The sequence below is a fragment of the Rana temporaria genome, chromosome 8 (assembly GCF_905171775.1).
Source record: "Rana temporaria chromosome 8, aRanTem1.1, whole genome shotgun sequence".
NCBI classification, from domain to species: domain Eukaryota; kingdom Metazoa; phylum Chordata; class Amphibia; order Anura; family Ranidae; genus Rana; species Rana temporaria.
This window is the reverse complement of record NC_053496.1, coordinates 148,546,175-148,561,784: the sequence shown is the minus strand read 5'-3', so window position 1 is coordinate 148,561,784 and position 15,610 is coordinate 148,546,175. Positions and strand designations below refer to the sequence as shown.

At 48.5% G+C, this 15,610-nt stretch overlaps 1 protein-coding gene across 6 annotated transcripts in view; it reads left to right on the top strand.

Annotated features, from left to right (window-relative positions):
• The window catches only part of TNKS1BP1 (tankyrase 1 binding protein 1), a 411,008-nt gene extending 404,669 nt beyond the window's left edge, over positions 1-6,339 (top strand). For all 6 annotated transcript variants that reach the window (XM_040320876.1, XM_040320873.1, XM_040320875.1 and 3 more), the window contains one exon: positions 6,077-6,339. The gene's annotated coding sequence lies outside the window, so the exon portion shown is untranslated. The remainder of the gene's footprint in view (positions 1-6,076) is intronic.
• The last annotated feature ends 9,271 nt before the right edge of the window (positions 6,340-15,610 follow it).

Sequence of the window (15,610 nt, the reverse complement as noted above, 5' to 3'; positions counted from 1 at the left end):
TCCACCGAACCTTCGCTTCCTGAGTGGGAATCCCCAGCTGTCTCCCAGTAGGCCTCACTTCGGCCCGCCTGGCCCCCCAAGACACATAAGAATGCCCAAAGATCCAGACCAGACAGGGCTCACCATCTGAAAAACAAGAACACAAACAACCCCCATAAAATTTGCTCACCTATACCCCAATGCCCAACCTCCACCAACGTCCCTATTTCCACCCCCTTACTCATGCAACAACTGCGGGCGAACATAAATCCTAAACCTGTCCGAATCCCACCGCCCAATCCGTTTCACCGCGGCCGCATCCAATCCCGCCCTCGCTGCTTCCGTGGCGGCCCCTATGCAAAATGAATGCGTAGCATACTCCCTGGGATTATACCCTGCCGCCACCACGCACTTCCTGAATACCGCCAAAAACTGAAAGCGGGATAGCGCAGACCCGTCCTGATGTACCAAAAAGGAACCCCCGAGTCCAGGACGGACGGAACAAAAGTGTTCCACCGCCCGTACAGGACAAATCGTCGCGTCCGGAACGCGAAACAGCGATAGGCGCATGCCCTTACCTTCCTGATCCGTTTTCGACCTGCGTACCCAAACCCTAACCTCGTCTCCACACAACTCCACATCTCGTTCCAAGAGGCCCCCATGGGCCGTCCTGGACGCACTGACCAACTCCCCGATACGCAAAGCCCCGAAAAAGGCAAGCGCAAACGCTGCCTGGAAAAGTACAATCTCGTAAGCCGAGTTGCACACTGACTGTAAGTGTCGAAACAAACTTTGCAACATCAAAAATGAAACTGGGCGACGGCCGTCCGGCGTCCGACGCCCTTTCCTGTACCCCTTCACTGCCTGCTTCACCCAAAAATCCTTGGTGAAATCCCTGCTGCCATGCCATTTGAAAAGAAAAGCTAAACCGGCCAAGAGCCGATCAATTGCTGATGCCGATACCCCCTCCTCCATCTTCAGATTAAGAAAGTGTAGCAACGCCAGGCCAGCTTCTTGACCCGCCGGTGGAATTCCCAAACCATCCATGAAAACCTGCCATTCCCGCCATACCTTAGAGTAGGCATTCCATGTAGCCCCACTCACCGACCGCCGAATCCACTTTGCCGCTTGTTCAAAGCAATGTCCCACATCCATACGGGACAGGGGACTCCGTGCTGCTCCGCTGCTGGTGCCAACTCCCGGAATTTGTCCCACTGGAATCGAGACAAAGCGTCAGCTAAAGTGTTCTCCACCCCAGGCAGGTGCACAGCATACACAAACACGTTCAAGGACATGCAACGTAAAACCAAATGCCGAAGCAACCGCACCACCGGCTGCGAAGCAGCCGACACTCGGTTCACCACTCGGACGACGCCCAAATTGTCGCAGTTAAAGCGAACTTTCAAGTTCCGAAAAGACTTGCCCCACAACTCCAACGCCACCACAATCGGGAATAGCTCAAGGAGTGCTAGGTTCTTCAAGAAACCCGCCTCCTCCCATGACTTCGGCCATTCGCCCACACTCCACTTACCCTGACAAAAGGCCCCGTAGCCAGTGGAGCCTGCGGCGTCCGTAAACAAGTCCAGGTCAAAATTACTAACGGGCCCGGACATCCACAATGCCCGCCCATTAAAGGACCCTAAGAATTCGTGCCACATCTCCAAATCCTCCCTGTGTTCCCCCGTCATAGTCACCAAATGAGTCGGCGCCCTCACCTCAGCCGTCGCTGCGGACAGCCTGTGGCAAAAGACCCTGCCCATGGGAATTATCCTGCATGCGAAGTTCAACTTCCCCAGCAAGGACTGCAATTTTCGCAGCTGAATCTTCCGCATCCCAATAGTTCCCCGCAATTCCTCCCTAAGCGCCTCCAACTTATCGACGGGTAACCTGCACTCCATCCTCACTGAGTCCAGCACAATGCCCAAAAAGACAATGGACGACGTGGGGCCTTCCGTTTTTTCGGGTGCCAAAGGGACCCCGAAACGCTCCGCCACGTACTGCAATGTCCCCAAAAGGACCGAACAAACGTTCGACTTCGGGGGGCCCACACACAAGAAGTCATCTAGGTAATGGACCACCGAGCTGAGCCCTGACGAATCCCGCACCACCCACTCCAGAAAGGAGCTGAAGGTTTCGAATAAGGCACAAGAGATGGAACAACCCATGGGCAAACAGCGATCCACATAGTATGCTCCATCCCAAGCGCAACCCAAAAAACGAAAGCTCTCTGGGTGAACCGGAAGCAACCGAAACGCCGATTCCACGTCAGCCTTCACCATGAGAGCACCCTGTCCACATTTCCGTACCCACGACACAGCCGCGTCAAAAGAAGTGTATGACACGGAACATGCCTCTGGCGCAATCGCTTCATTCACCGAACCACCCTTCGGAAAGGAAAGGTGATGGATCAAGCGGAACTTAAGCGGCTCCTTCTTCGGGACTACCCCCAAAGGAGAAACCACCAAGTCCTTAAGCGGAATCACCGGAAAAGGCCCGGCCATCCGCCCCAAGTGCACCTCCTTTGCCAGCTTTTCAGCCACCACAGAGGGGTGCAAGAAGGCGGACGTCAAATTCTTTGCCTCAGGGGGGACCACCGAAAGGGAACACGGGATTCTGAAGCCGTCAGTAAAACCGTCCTCCAACAACCTGGCGGCTCGTCTGTCAGGGTACCTATTGAGAAAGGGGCGCATCCTTTCCACCCGGACCGGAGTCAACCCCCTTTCCTGTAGAATCACCGGGACGCCCCTTTCCGCGCTTAAAACACTTGGAAAGGGAAAGGGAATGGGAGCCCCCGCACCCTGAACAAGTGTGCTTGAAACGACAGTTCGCGCCGTACTTGCACGTACTGTCGTTAAACTGCCAGCAGTAGCCCCATCGTTTTTCGGTCGGCTGTCCCGAGGCTGAGGCACCTCCGACCCCCCCCTGAAAAAACTGACCTGGCACCCTCGCGGCCGTCATAATCTTCATCCACAGCGCTATGTCTTTGTGGTCCCAGCGCAGAGACGGTCTCACGGCCATCCTCTGCCTGAACTGCTCATCGTAACGGAGCCACGCCGTGCCCCCATACGTCCGCAGAGCCTCGCAAATCGACTCCTGATAGATAAACAAGCCCGAACAATGCTCAGGGTGTTTCTCCCCAATCACGCACGCCATAATCGAAAAGGCCTGCAGCCAATTGTTAAACGTGCGAGGAATCAAGCGATAACGCCGCTTTTCCTCATCCTCCTTCTTACTCTCCTCCGGCTTCAATCTGTCCATATTGAATTTCTCCAAGGGCAGCAACGTGAAGATCTCCACGTACTCCCCCTTCCAGATATTCTCCTTCACCTCTGCCTTGAGATGCATTCCCAGAGGGGCTTCAAAGCAAAAATACATTTCGCTTTTTGCCGCATCCGCCAACCTAACCGCATCCTTCTTCTTGTCCCCCGCCTCGACTACCCCTTCGCCCGTAGGACCACCCGCCGGCGTCTCTCCCGCCGAGGGCACCGTGCTTGGGGCCGCTGCCACCGGTGCAGGCGCCACCGGAGCAGCAGCCGCCGCGGGCACCACCGGTGCAGCCACCGCAGGCACCACCGGTGCCGCCGCCGGCTCCACCCTCGACCCCCAAGCCATCGCCGGTGACCGAACCCCCCCACTGTCGGGCCCAAAACGCTGCACCAAATTTAGCAGGCCCAGCCACAAGTCCTGACTCTGATCCTCCGCCCCTTGCCCCGCCAAGGCCCCATCACCTGCCGTATGTGTCTGCACCGAGCTAGCACCCACCCCCTGCCGGCCTTGACCTAACAAATCGTGTAAGAGTGCACAAATAGTAGTAGATGTAGTCGACTTACCGGGCTGCCGAGGACCGGGTCCCCGAGCCGCTGCACCGCCATCCACCGCTGACCGATGTCCCGAGTCCTCTCCGCTTTCCGACCCGGACAGCTCCCCCTCCGACCTGACCGCGCTCCTTGCTGGCGAGGCGTCCTCTGATCTCGTTCCCGTCTCCCGTGACCTGGATGCGGAGGGCCCCGGCTGCTGCTCGCTCCGTCCCCCACGACCGAAGCACCGGACCCGCTAGCAACTGCCACCGACGGACTCCTGGCCCTTCCCCGGGGTCCAGACTCGCTCACTCCACCGCCGACATCCCCAACCGACCTTCCTGCTGTGCCGCTTCCGGATGAGTTGGGACCCCTGGCCGCCACCGCTGATTGGCCTCCGGCCCGTTGACAAGGTCTTCCCCGCCGGGCCGCGGAACTGCCCTGGACCCCTCTGGCAGCCCCGACCGCGTCGTCCTGGCACCTCCTCCGCGCAGGTGGGGAGGATCCCGCAGACCTGCTCGCTGTCCCCGCCGTCGCACTTCGTCCACGCCGCGGATTCCTCCCGGGCCCCCCCACAGACTCAGGTGGAGAGCGCTGTGAAGCTGAGGCCTGAGGGCCCCCATCGGGTCTCCGATCATGCCTCCCAGCCCCCGGGGAGTTGTCAGGGCTGTACCGCTCCGGAGGCCTAGACCTCCGAGCGCGTGCTGCTGCTGCCGCCCCCCGCCGGGCGCCGCCGCCGAGCCATCCAGTGCCGCTGCCATCTGTGCTCCCACCCACTCCGTACCCTGAGCGGACACCGCCGCCCGCAATTGCGCCAAAAAATCTGTCACGGCCGCCATGATGCAGAGCCGAGCAGACACACCACGTTTTCCTGCTGGTGTAAGATGGAGGAGTGACGCTACGTCACTTCCTCCCTGCAGTCCAGAGCCCGCCAGCCCCTCCTTCCTCCCCCAGCCTGCTCCACTCTCTTAAAGCAGCGCTGCACGATTCCCCACACGGACCCTCCTTTCTTAAAACGGCCACTGACTCTGTCCTTCTTGCGGTCCCCCCCTGTCATGCCGTCCCTCCTCCTACCGCTGCACTCCCGGCTCTGGGACTCTCTTTCTTCCCATCTCTGCTGTATTCATTACATTGGAGTCTCATTCTTCCTGTTGTATTGTTATATACAGTATACAATTATTAAAAAAAGGAGAACAAAGCAAAAGGGTCATGATTCTGGATTTTATAAAATATATAAAAAGCTGGTGGGTAAGTCCATCAGCATTCGTTTGTAACTTGAATCCCAAGTCTAGCTTGAGCAAAAAATAAAAACATGGATCCCCCAGCAGCTCTGTTTAAAAAAAATGCTGCTATGTTCACCCTCCTTCACATCTCCAGCACTATCCCTGCAGAATGGAACACTCAATGCCAGGTTCTAGGTTGAATAACGGCCAATGTAATTCAGCTTACTTCATGTGAGCCAAGGGTGTCATGGTTCCATCCCCTGCCCTGAAATCACAGGAGATTGCTGCAGAGATTGGTGCTACATCATTATGCTGTGCCACTCTTTGAAGCCTTAACATATCCACACACCACAGAAGATAGACAAGGGTGAACTGGACATGTGATGTCACCATTCCAGACCAAAGACACCTTGAAAAAAGAAATAGAATGCTCCAGTTTAGGGAGAGAATTTTTTTAAGTTGCATTTATCACTTAGGCCCCATACTCACGACCAAACATGTCTGCTGAAACTGGTCCGCAGGCCAGTTTCAGCAGACATGTTTGGTTGTGTGTGGGCGCGAGCGGGCCGAATTCCAGCAAACATTTGCCCGCCGGGCCTTTTCCCAGCAGACAAATATTCCTGGACTTGTTTTAAAACAGTCCGCTGGAATTCTGCCCGCTCGGACATGTACGGTCGTCAGTACAGACCTACCGTACATGTCCAGGCGCCCGCCGTCCCTCGCATGCGTCGAATGACTTCGACGCATGCGTGGAAGCATTTTAAAGGCGGGCCGCCCACGTCGCCGCGTCATTGTCGCGGCGACACCGCGTCATCGACGCGGCGACACCGCGGACACGCCCCGCGTATTGTTTACGCGCGGACTTCTGTACGATGGTGTGTACAACCATCGTACAGAAGCCCTCTGGCAGACATGTATGGTGAAAACGGTTCCGACGGACCGCTTTCACCATACATGTTTGGTCGTGAGTACCCGGCCTTAGACCTAATGTATAATTTCCCAAGTAAAAGTCTTCACCCAATACTCTGCCTTGTAATATGTTCTTGTATTGAACAATTATTTTATTTTTATTTTCAGTCATTCTATGAACTGGTTACATGCATTAAAGAAAAAGAGAAAAACAACCAAAGAATCAACCAAAGAAGAAAAGAAAAAACAACCAAAGTGAATACTACTTAAAATCAATGGATTTTGATCCCTTTTGAATAATATACAGTATATTCAAAACAGAAAGATCATACATGTTGTAACACATAATATTCTAACTATTAGAGCTGCACAATTCTGGATAAAATGAGAATCACAATTTTTTTGCTTAGAATAAACTCTGCGTAACATCATCTTTCACATTATACTTAAAAATTGGGCTAACTTTACTGTTTTTTTTTGTAATTAATTGAAGTATATATTTTTTCCTAAAAATTGCTTTTGAAAAACCACTGCGAAATACAGTGTGACATAAATATTGCAAAATTCTCTAGGGTCTCTGCAAAAAAAAAATATATATATATATAATGTTTAGGGGTTCTACGTAATTTTATAGCAAAACAATACTGATTTTAACTTGTAAGCAACAAGTGTCAGAAAAAGGCTTTGGCCTGGATTCACGTAGATCGGCGCATTTTTCTGCCGGCGTAGCGCATCTCATATGAGGCAAGCAGAGTATTCACAAAGCACTTGCTCCCTACGTTGTGCCAGCGTAACGTAAATTATTCGGCGTAAGCCCGCCTAATTCAAAGTAGGTGGAAGGTGGGCGTGATCCATTTAAATGAACCGGCAAATGATGGGCCGAACGGTGCATGCGCCATCCCGTGGACGCATCCCAGTGCGCATGCTCAGAATCACGTTGAAAATACTCCATAAGATACGTCGAATCACTGCCTACGACGTGACGTAACCTACGCCCAGCCATATTTACTACTATGTAAACGATGTAAAATATGACGGCTGTTGCCTGGTCCATACCTTAACATGACTTACCCCTGCTTAATGAGGCTTAACTATATGCCGGACGTAAGCCTTACGTAAACCGCGTATATGAATGCGCCGGGCGCAAGTATGTTTGTGAATCGGTGTATCTCCCTTATTTGCATATTCGATTCATAAATCAATGGAAGCGCCCCTTGCGGCCAGCGTAAATATGCGCCCAAGATACGACGGCGTAGGAAACTTACGTCGGTCGGATGAAGCCTAATTTCAGGCGTATCTAGTTCCATGGGTACGGCGCATAGATACGACGGCGCACATTGACACTTACGCGGCGTATCTCGAGATTGCCCTCATTTGCAGATCAAAGTTCATCCCGTTGATCTAAAAGAACCAAATTATACAATGTTTCTTTTATCTCTCAGCACTAAGCAATGTTGTGATAAATTTTGCCAGCTGCCCTTTTTTTTGACAGCTCTGAACAGAGAACAGCTCTAAACTTGGTACATGAATTGTGGAAATGCCAAATTAATATCATGAGGGGGGTTGAATCGAGATCGTGATTATTTAATGATTAATGGTACAGCTCTTTTAGCTATACATTTTGTTCAGTAAGCATACAAAAGCAGCGTTTGTATGGCCTGAAATTTAAATGCTAGAACTTGTATGATTTTTCCAAAGGCATAAATCTAGATCATAGGGTGCCATAGCAAAACTTTGATGGGTCCCCATCAGCAACCTTCCCACTCTCATTGAACTTAACATACTGTATGTTAAAATCAAGGATGGGTAACAGGAAAAATGTACAGCACCTTATTAGGCAAAAGAGCCGTGGCCTGAAGTTGTTAGGGAAGACAGATGAGAAATAACAATAATTTTCAAGCTAACAGTCTTCTTACAGCAATTCAGATCTCAGGCCCTCAGTGTAAATTCCAAGCCCTCCCACCCTTCCACCGCCACAGCAAGCAAGTGCTAAAAGAGGTAATGTAGTACTCCGTATAAAGAAAAATAAAAAGCGGGAAAAAAAAGTTGTTGTAGTAGCATTAATAATGACAATCACAAATTTTTATATTATAACATGATTGTTAATAATCCTGCACACAATTACTGTGTAAAGCAGAAAAAAACCTTTTAAGGAGAAGTATGTGATGGGTTAAATTACTAGTACATATCACATTAGTCACATATCAGCTAATCTTTTTTTCCTACCTCTTTTGGTTTTTACAGCATGTGCACATGAACTTTCCTTCTTCTGGCAAAAACGGTCCATTTTCAGTTTGAAAAGTTCTCAGGGGGTGTGTAAATCTTCACCAACACACCCCCTGCCTCTGTCCCCACTCCCCTAAGAGATGTGGCTGTGCTGGTAGATAGGGAGGGGGAGGAGGGAGGAGTGAGAAGGGAGGGGGAGCAGCTATGCTCTGTGAAGTCTCAGAAACAAGCAGAGAGAGGAGAGCCGACATCAATCAGGCAAAATGACAGGAAAGGTGGTGTATCCAGACTCTATATTCACGCCATTGTCTGGATGATGCTTTGTGAAAGACTGTGAAAGACTGTAGAACCTCCCACAGGTATTTATCTTGATTTTAACAGAATGGGGGCACTTCTGCGAGGGCTGGGAGGGTTTATAGATATCAGAAGCTCACATAGAGTAGATGTAAAGAATAAAAAAATCTTCTCCCCTCTGCATGAGCAGCTCAGTGTACATTCTAAAGCGCCTTGTGAGGAAGAAGGTAAGACATCTTCTGTCTGTACAAGCGTTCTGCTTTAAACTGTTTTACTTACTTTTTTGTTTTTTTGCAAGAATAGAATTACTTTAGCACATCCACTATTTTTTTCCCCACGGATATCGTATGGATCTATAAATCAATTGTATACATTTTCTCATGTGATATATCTTTACTTGTATACAATGTATAATGTAAAGGACTCTCTCACTTGTTCATTTTTTACCACTGGTAAATGCTTATACTATGACCTTATCCATCAATAAAAACGTTTGTAAACAAAAGAAATTAGCTAGTGAGATTTAGCTGAGGACACTAGGGGGTAGATCCACAGAGAATTAGATGGGCGCAGCGTATCAGAGATACTCTACGCCGCCGTACCTTACCTGGCGGAATTTCGAATCCTCAAAGAATTCACGCCTTAAGTTACGGCGGCGTAGTGTATCTCTGGTGGTGGAATTCAAATCGGCGATTAGGGGGCGGGTTTCATTTAAATGAAGCGCGTCCCCGCGCCGAATGAACTGCGCATGCGTCGTCCCTAAATTTCCCGCCGTGCATTTTCCGCAAATGACATCGCTAGAACGTCATTTTTTAAACTTAGACGTGAGTTACGTCCATCCCTATTCACGGACGACTTACGCAAAAATAAATAAAAAATTTCGACGCGGGAACGACGGCCATACTTAACATGGCAATTCTAACTATACGCCGCAAAATACCAGCTTTAACTATACGCCGTAAAAAGCCGTCTAGAGACGACGTAAGAGAATGCGACGGCCGTGCGTACGTTCGTGGATCGACGGAAATAGCTAATTTGCATACCCGACGCGGAAAATGACGAGAACTCCACCCAGTGGACGCCGAAGTATTGCATCTACGATCCGAAGGTGTACGAAGCCGTATGCCTGTCGGATCGAACCCAGATGCCGTCGTATCTTGGTTTGAGGATTCAAACTAAAGATACGACGCGGGTAATTTGAAAGTACGCCGGCGTATCTGTAGATACGCTGGCGTACTCGCTCTGAGGATCTACCCCTAGGCATACAGGGTTAATTTTAGTACTGGCCAGGATGACCTGAACCTCTGAAGGTAATCATCTACCTACACTTCTAATGCTGGCCCTACACTATATGAAAAATCAGCCATTTAGAGAGTTTGTTCGCTTTTTGGTCAGTTTTGAGCTGAAAAAAACAAAGAACAAGTTTGGAAATTTTCTGCCGAACGAACATTAATATGAAAGGTTAATGTGTTCTCCGTCTGAACCTTTTGCACTAGGTATACGTAAAAAAACGAACAAAAAATGTATTCATTTTTGGCCACTGAACAATTTATTGGTCATTACATGATGGCACTATTGTTTGTGTTCACGGCCGAATGTTTGTTTTTTTCGAAAATGGGTTCGGACGATTTTTCATATAGAGTATGACCAGCATTAGACAACTAAACAAATTCTCCTTATTGTAGAGCCCACACAAGTGATTTGTAACCAGAATCAACAATTCTGAAGTCTCATGTAGTCTACTCTCAGCTCTTCTTGATTACAAATATCACACATAGTACAGGGTCGGCAACAACAATCTCTACAATCTTACTAAAACAATGGTAAGTATACAGTTTGTCACAAGCATACCGATTTTTGGTGTTTAGCATGCCTCAATAGCCCCCTCCCCTAATGGCTCCCCTTCAACCCCCAGACCCCATAGCAGTTGTGTGAGCTGCTATAGTCATTGTTAAGCTAGGTGGCTAGTTCTGTGTAACACCTATGAGATAATGTTTTATGGGCTACTAATAGTTCATACTAAATCTTTGTCAAACAGATAATAAAAAGGCTAGTTATTGCAAAAATAGAACTCTTCTTAAAGCTGAATTCCAGGCAAACAGCTAAATTACTCAGAAATAATGTATATGTGAGAATTGCTTCACCTGCCAAGGATTCATATTTTGGTCATTCAATTCCTAAGATTTACATAGCTCTGTCACACAGCCCCTGTCTGACAGGGGAAATTACTTGATCGTTCTCTGCTGCGCTTACAAGTCTCAGCCTGTGACTTGACAGTAACAGGAAAAGCATTGCACAGATAAGCTCATCTCTCTGTCACTTTGTTCTCTCCATCTATCAGCATGCTTCTTGCACTAAAACACAGCTTCTAGTGCTGCCGTTCTTTCCCACTGCTAACGTTTAAAAATGAATTTCATGATGTATTGATGATGACATAGTTGCATTAGTGTGTATCATTTATATACTGTATGTCTCAAATTCAGCTTTAAGTGTACAACTCTGTAATAAACAATACATTAAAATTTAGCTACTGTAAGTAGTATGGTGTAGCCAACTTTTTGCAGCATTTCTTTTTGAAATGTACTACTAACAAACAGTGGTATTTGAGTGCAGTGCATTCCATCAAGCACATTTGAGGTAAAGACAGATGTCATATGATTCAATCAAATCTGTACGAAGGTAATTGGATGCACTTTAAGTCTAGACACCAGAAGAAAGGGAAAAGCGTCAGAGATATGCCCTAGAAAGTAGCCTAAGGTATAGCAACAATTTATCCAGTAACTTGCTTATGTAAGATTTTCTCTAAGGCCCCATACTCACGACCAAACATGTCTGCTGAAACTGGCCCGCAGGCCAGTTTCAGCAGACATGTTTGGTCGTGTGTAGGTGCGAGCGGGCCGAATTCCAGCAAACATTTGCCCGCCGGGCCTTTTCCCAGCAGACAAATATTCCTGGACTTGTTTTAAAACAGCCCGCTGGAATTCAGCCCGCTCGGACATGTACGGTCGTCAGTACAGACCTACCGTACATGTCCAGGCGCCCGCCGTCCCTCGCATGCGTCGAATGACTTCGACGCATGCGTGGAAGCATTTTAAAGGCGGGCCGCCCACGTCGCCGCGTCATTGTCGCGGCGACACCGCGTCATCGACGCGGCGACACCGCGGACACGCCCCGCGTATTGTTTACGCGCGGACTTCTGTACGATGGTGTGTACAACCATCGTACAGAAGCCCTCGGGCAGACATGTATGGTGGAAACGGTCCGACGGACCGCTTTCACCATACATGTTTGTCCGTGTGTACCCGGCCTAAGGTTTTTCCCTAAAAAATTTAGAACTGCATTCAATTTCCCAAGTGTGGCAACTGTATGCTTCTCAGAGTTGGAGCTTCTAAAAATGCACTAATGGTAGTAAGCTAAAGCACTGTGTCTAAAGTAACTTTGCATTATAACTTTTCTGTAGTGTAAAGTAAATTTTTTGACTTTTTGATAAAAACACTGGGCCAGATTCTCAAAAGAGATACGACTGCGTATCTCCAGATACGCCGTCGTATCTCTGAGTCTGGCCGGTCGTATCAATGCGCCTGATTCTTAGAATCAGTTACGCATAGATTTCCCTTAGATCTGACTGGCGTAAGTCTCTTACGTCGTCGGATCGTAACTGCATATTTACGCTGGCCGCTAGGGGCGTGTACGCTGATTTATGCGCCAAAATATGTAAATCAGCTAGATACGCAAATTCACGAACGTACGCCCGTCCGACGCAGTACAGATACGCTGTTTACGTTACCCCTGCTATATGGTGGCGTAAGTGCGGCGTACCAATGGCCGTCGTTCCCGCGTCAAATTTTGCATTTTTGACGTCGTTTGCGTAACTCGTCCGTGAATGGGGCTGGACGTAATTTACGTTCACGTCGAAACCAATACGTCCTTGCGGCATATTAGGAGCAATGCACACTGGGAGATTTCCACGGACTGTGCATGCGCCGTTCGTGAAAAACGTCAATCACGTCGGGTCACAAGTTATTAACATAATACACACCCCCTGTTCCAAATTTGAATTAGGCGGGCTTACGCTGGCCTTTTTACACTACGCCGCCGCAACTTACGGAGCAAGTGCTTTGAGAATACAGCACTTGCCCTTCTAAGTTGCGGAGGCGTAACGTAAATCGGATACGTTACGCCCGCACTAAGATACGCAGATCTACGAGAATCTGGCCCACTATTTGCATGTCACAATATTTAAAGCACATCTTTCAACTGCTCTGTTGTTTTCTGGTCCAAAAGGGGTAGGGAAAAACACATGAAGTGATTGTAAAGTCTTGTTTTAGAAAAATAACAACCGTTTTATACTTACCTGCTCTGTTGCAGTGGTTTCACACAGAGCAGTCTGGATCCTCCTGTTCTTGGGTCCTTCTTCTGTGCTCCTGGCCCCTCCCTCCTGCTGAGTGCCCCCTCAGCAAGCAGCTTGATATGAGGGCACTCGAGCCAAGCTGCAGCTCCGTGTGTCCATTCAGACAGACATGGAGCTGCTGTTCTGCCCCGCCCCTCTCTCTCTCCTGATTGGCTAACTGACTTTGATTGACAGCAGCAGGAGCCAATAACATCACTGCTGTGTCTCGGCCAATCAGAAGAGAGAGTCCTGGATGGTGGAGGGACTCGTGGACATCGCTGAATAGAGATGGGGCTCAGGTCGGTATTAGGGAGGCTGCTGCAGACAGAAGATTTTTTATCTTATTGGATATAATTAATTGAAATAAAAAAACTCCTGCCTGTACAACCCCTTTAAATATGGTTAGGTGTGGGTTTGGGTGCTGATTGAGTAAGGGTTGAAATGACCCAATGGCTAATGGATATTCGTTATGCACATACTATATCTATACATTTGCAAAATATTATATATTCCTGATGTTCAGTGCTGGACATATAACCAAATTCTATAAATTTGGTCACAAGATTTCAGGTAACAAGGCTTGGGACAATTGACATTTAGGCACAGCCAGCCAGCCAGTTAGCAAATATCTCATGAACAGCAAACTTGGATTAGTCCCAGCTAGGAAAACATTCCATAAATCCTAAAAGCCGAATATTTCCTCCTTTTAGAAGCATGGAATGTCTGGGAAGACCTATATATGGAGAAATGTTGTCATAGCTGCAGCTAAAGAAAACACAATTTCTTGATGCAGCTTGAAACTGAAAAGTCATTGCTGTGTACAATAAATTGTATTGGCCTGTGCAACAGATGTTTATTATTTCAAGCTGACTGGAGCTCATTTTTAAAACATAAGATGAATTTGGGAAGGGTTACAAGGTGCATGTAGTAAAAGTAGTGAAAAAACAATGTAATGCTGGACAGATCCAATATGTATGTACTGTACCTGCCCATCTGGCCGGTTTCTGGACTGACACCAGGACACCGGTACAGGAAAACCATGGGATTAAAAATTCTGCACATGTGACAACCTGGAGTGATCTGGTGGCCATAAGTGACTCATTTTGACCAGTATGAGGCCTCTTACACACGACCCGACATGTCCGATGAAAACGGTCCGCGGACCGTTATCATCGGACATGTCTGCTGGCAGAATTTGGTCTGATGTGTGTACACACCATCAAACCAAATTCCACGCGGACAGAATATGCGGTGACGACACAGTGACGTGGCGGCGACGTGCGCGAACCCGGAAGTTCAATGCTTCCACGCATGCGTCGAATCACTTCGACGCCATGCGCGGGTTCTCGGGCCAGCGGACATGTCCGATGAGTCGTACTGACCATCGGACATGTCCCACGGACAGGCTTCCAGCGGACAAGTTTCTTAGCATGCTAAGAAACTTTTGTCCACTGGAAACCTGTCCGCTTGGCCAGGAATCAGGTCCGCTAGGCCCTACACACGGTCGGACATGTCCGCAGAAACTGGTCCAAGGACCAGTTTCAGCAGACATGTTCGGTCGTGTGTACGAGGCCTTAGACTGACATTTTTTAAACGCTAAGGCCGCATACACACAGTCGTTCCAAACCGATGAAAATGGTCCGACGGGCCATTTCCATCGGTTCACCGCTGAAGTGGCCTGATGGTCTGATGTGCGTACACACCATCGTTCCAAAAACCGATCCGGTCAGAACGCGGTGACGTCAAACACACGACGTGCTGAATAAAACGAAGTTCAATGCTTCCAAGCATGCGTCGACTTGATTCTGAGCATGCGCCAATGCTTTCTGTACTAACCATCGGTTTAGACTGATCGGGCAGCGGGCCATTGGTTCGATTTTAAAGCATTTTAAAATTTTGGACCGAAGGACAACAGACCGATGGGCTATACACGGTCGGTTTAGACCGATGAAACTGAACCTCGGTCCATTCTCATTGGTTTTGTCCGACCGTGTGTACGCGGCCTAACAGTGCAAGGTCTATGGATTTTTGAGATGTTTGCTATTTAATTTACTGGCCCAGTCCAAAGGAATATGTTGGTGTTTTTTCCAAAGTTTTCACTTGTTGAAGAAATGACAAAAGAAAAGAGTTTTCTGAAATATGTGTCATTAATGTCCCAGAGACAATTCACACCAAGCAATAAGTTTGCATACTGTACAAATCTTTATTTTATGCTCTGGCTGTAGGTAACTAGAGTCATAGTAATGGGTTGAGGAAAACAACATAGGCCCAGATTCTCAAAGGGCTTATGACGGCGCAGCGCCATGTACGCCGTCGTAAGTTCTAATCTGGGCCGTCGCAACTTTGCGACTGATTCTTAGAATCAGTTACGCATAGATATCCATTCGATCTGACAGGCGTAAGTCTCTTACACCGTCGGATCGTAACTGCAATTTTTTTTCCCCGCTAGGTGGCGCTTCCGTCGAAATCAGCGTTGAGTATGCAAATTAGCTAGATACGCGAATTCCCGAACGTACGCACGGCCGACGCAGTAAAGTTACGACGTTTACGTTCGGCTTTTCCCGGCGTAAAGTTGCCCCTGCTATTTGAGGCGCAGCCAATGTTAAGTATGGTCGTCGTTCCCGCGTCGAAAATTTATAAAATTACGTAGTTTGCGTAAGTCGTCCGTGAATGGTGCTGGACGTAATTTACGTCCACGTCAAAACCAATGACGTCCTTGCGACGTCATTTAGAGCAATGCACGCTGGGATCTTTTAGGGACGGCGCATGCGCAGTTCATTCGGCGCGGGGAC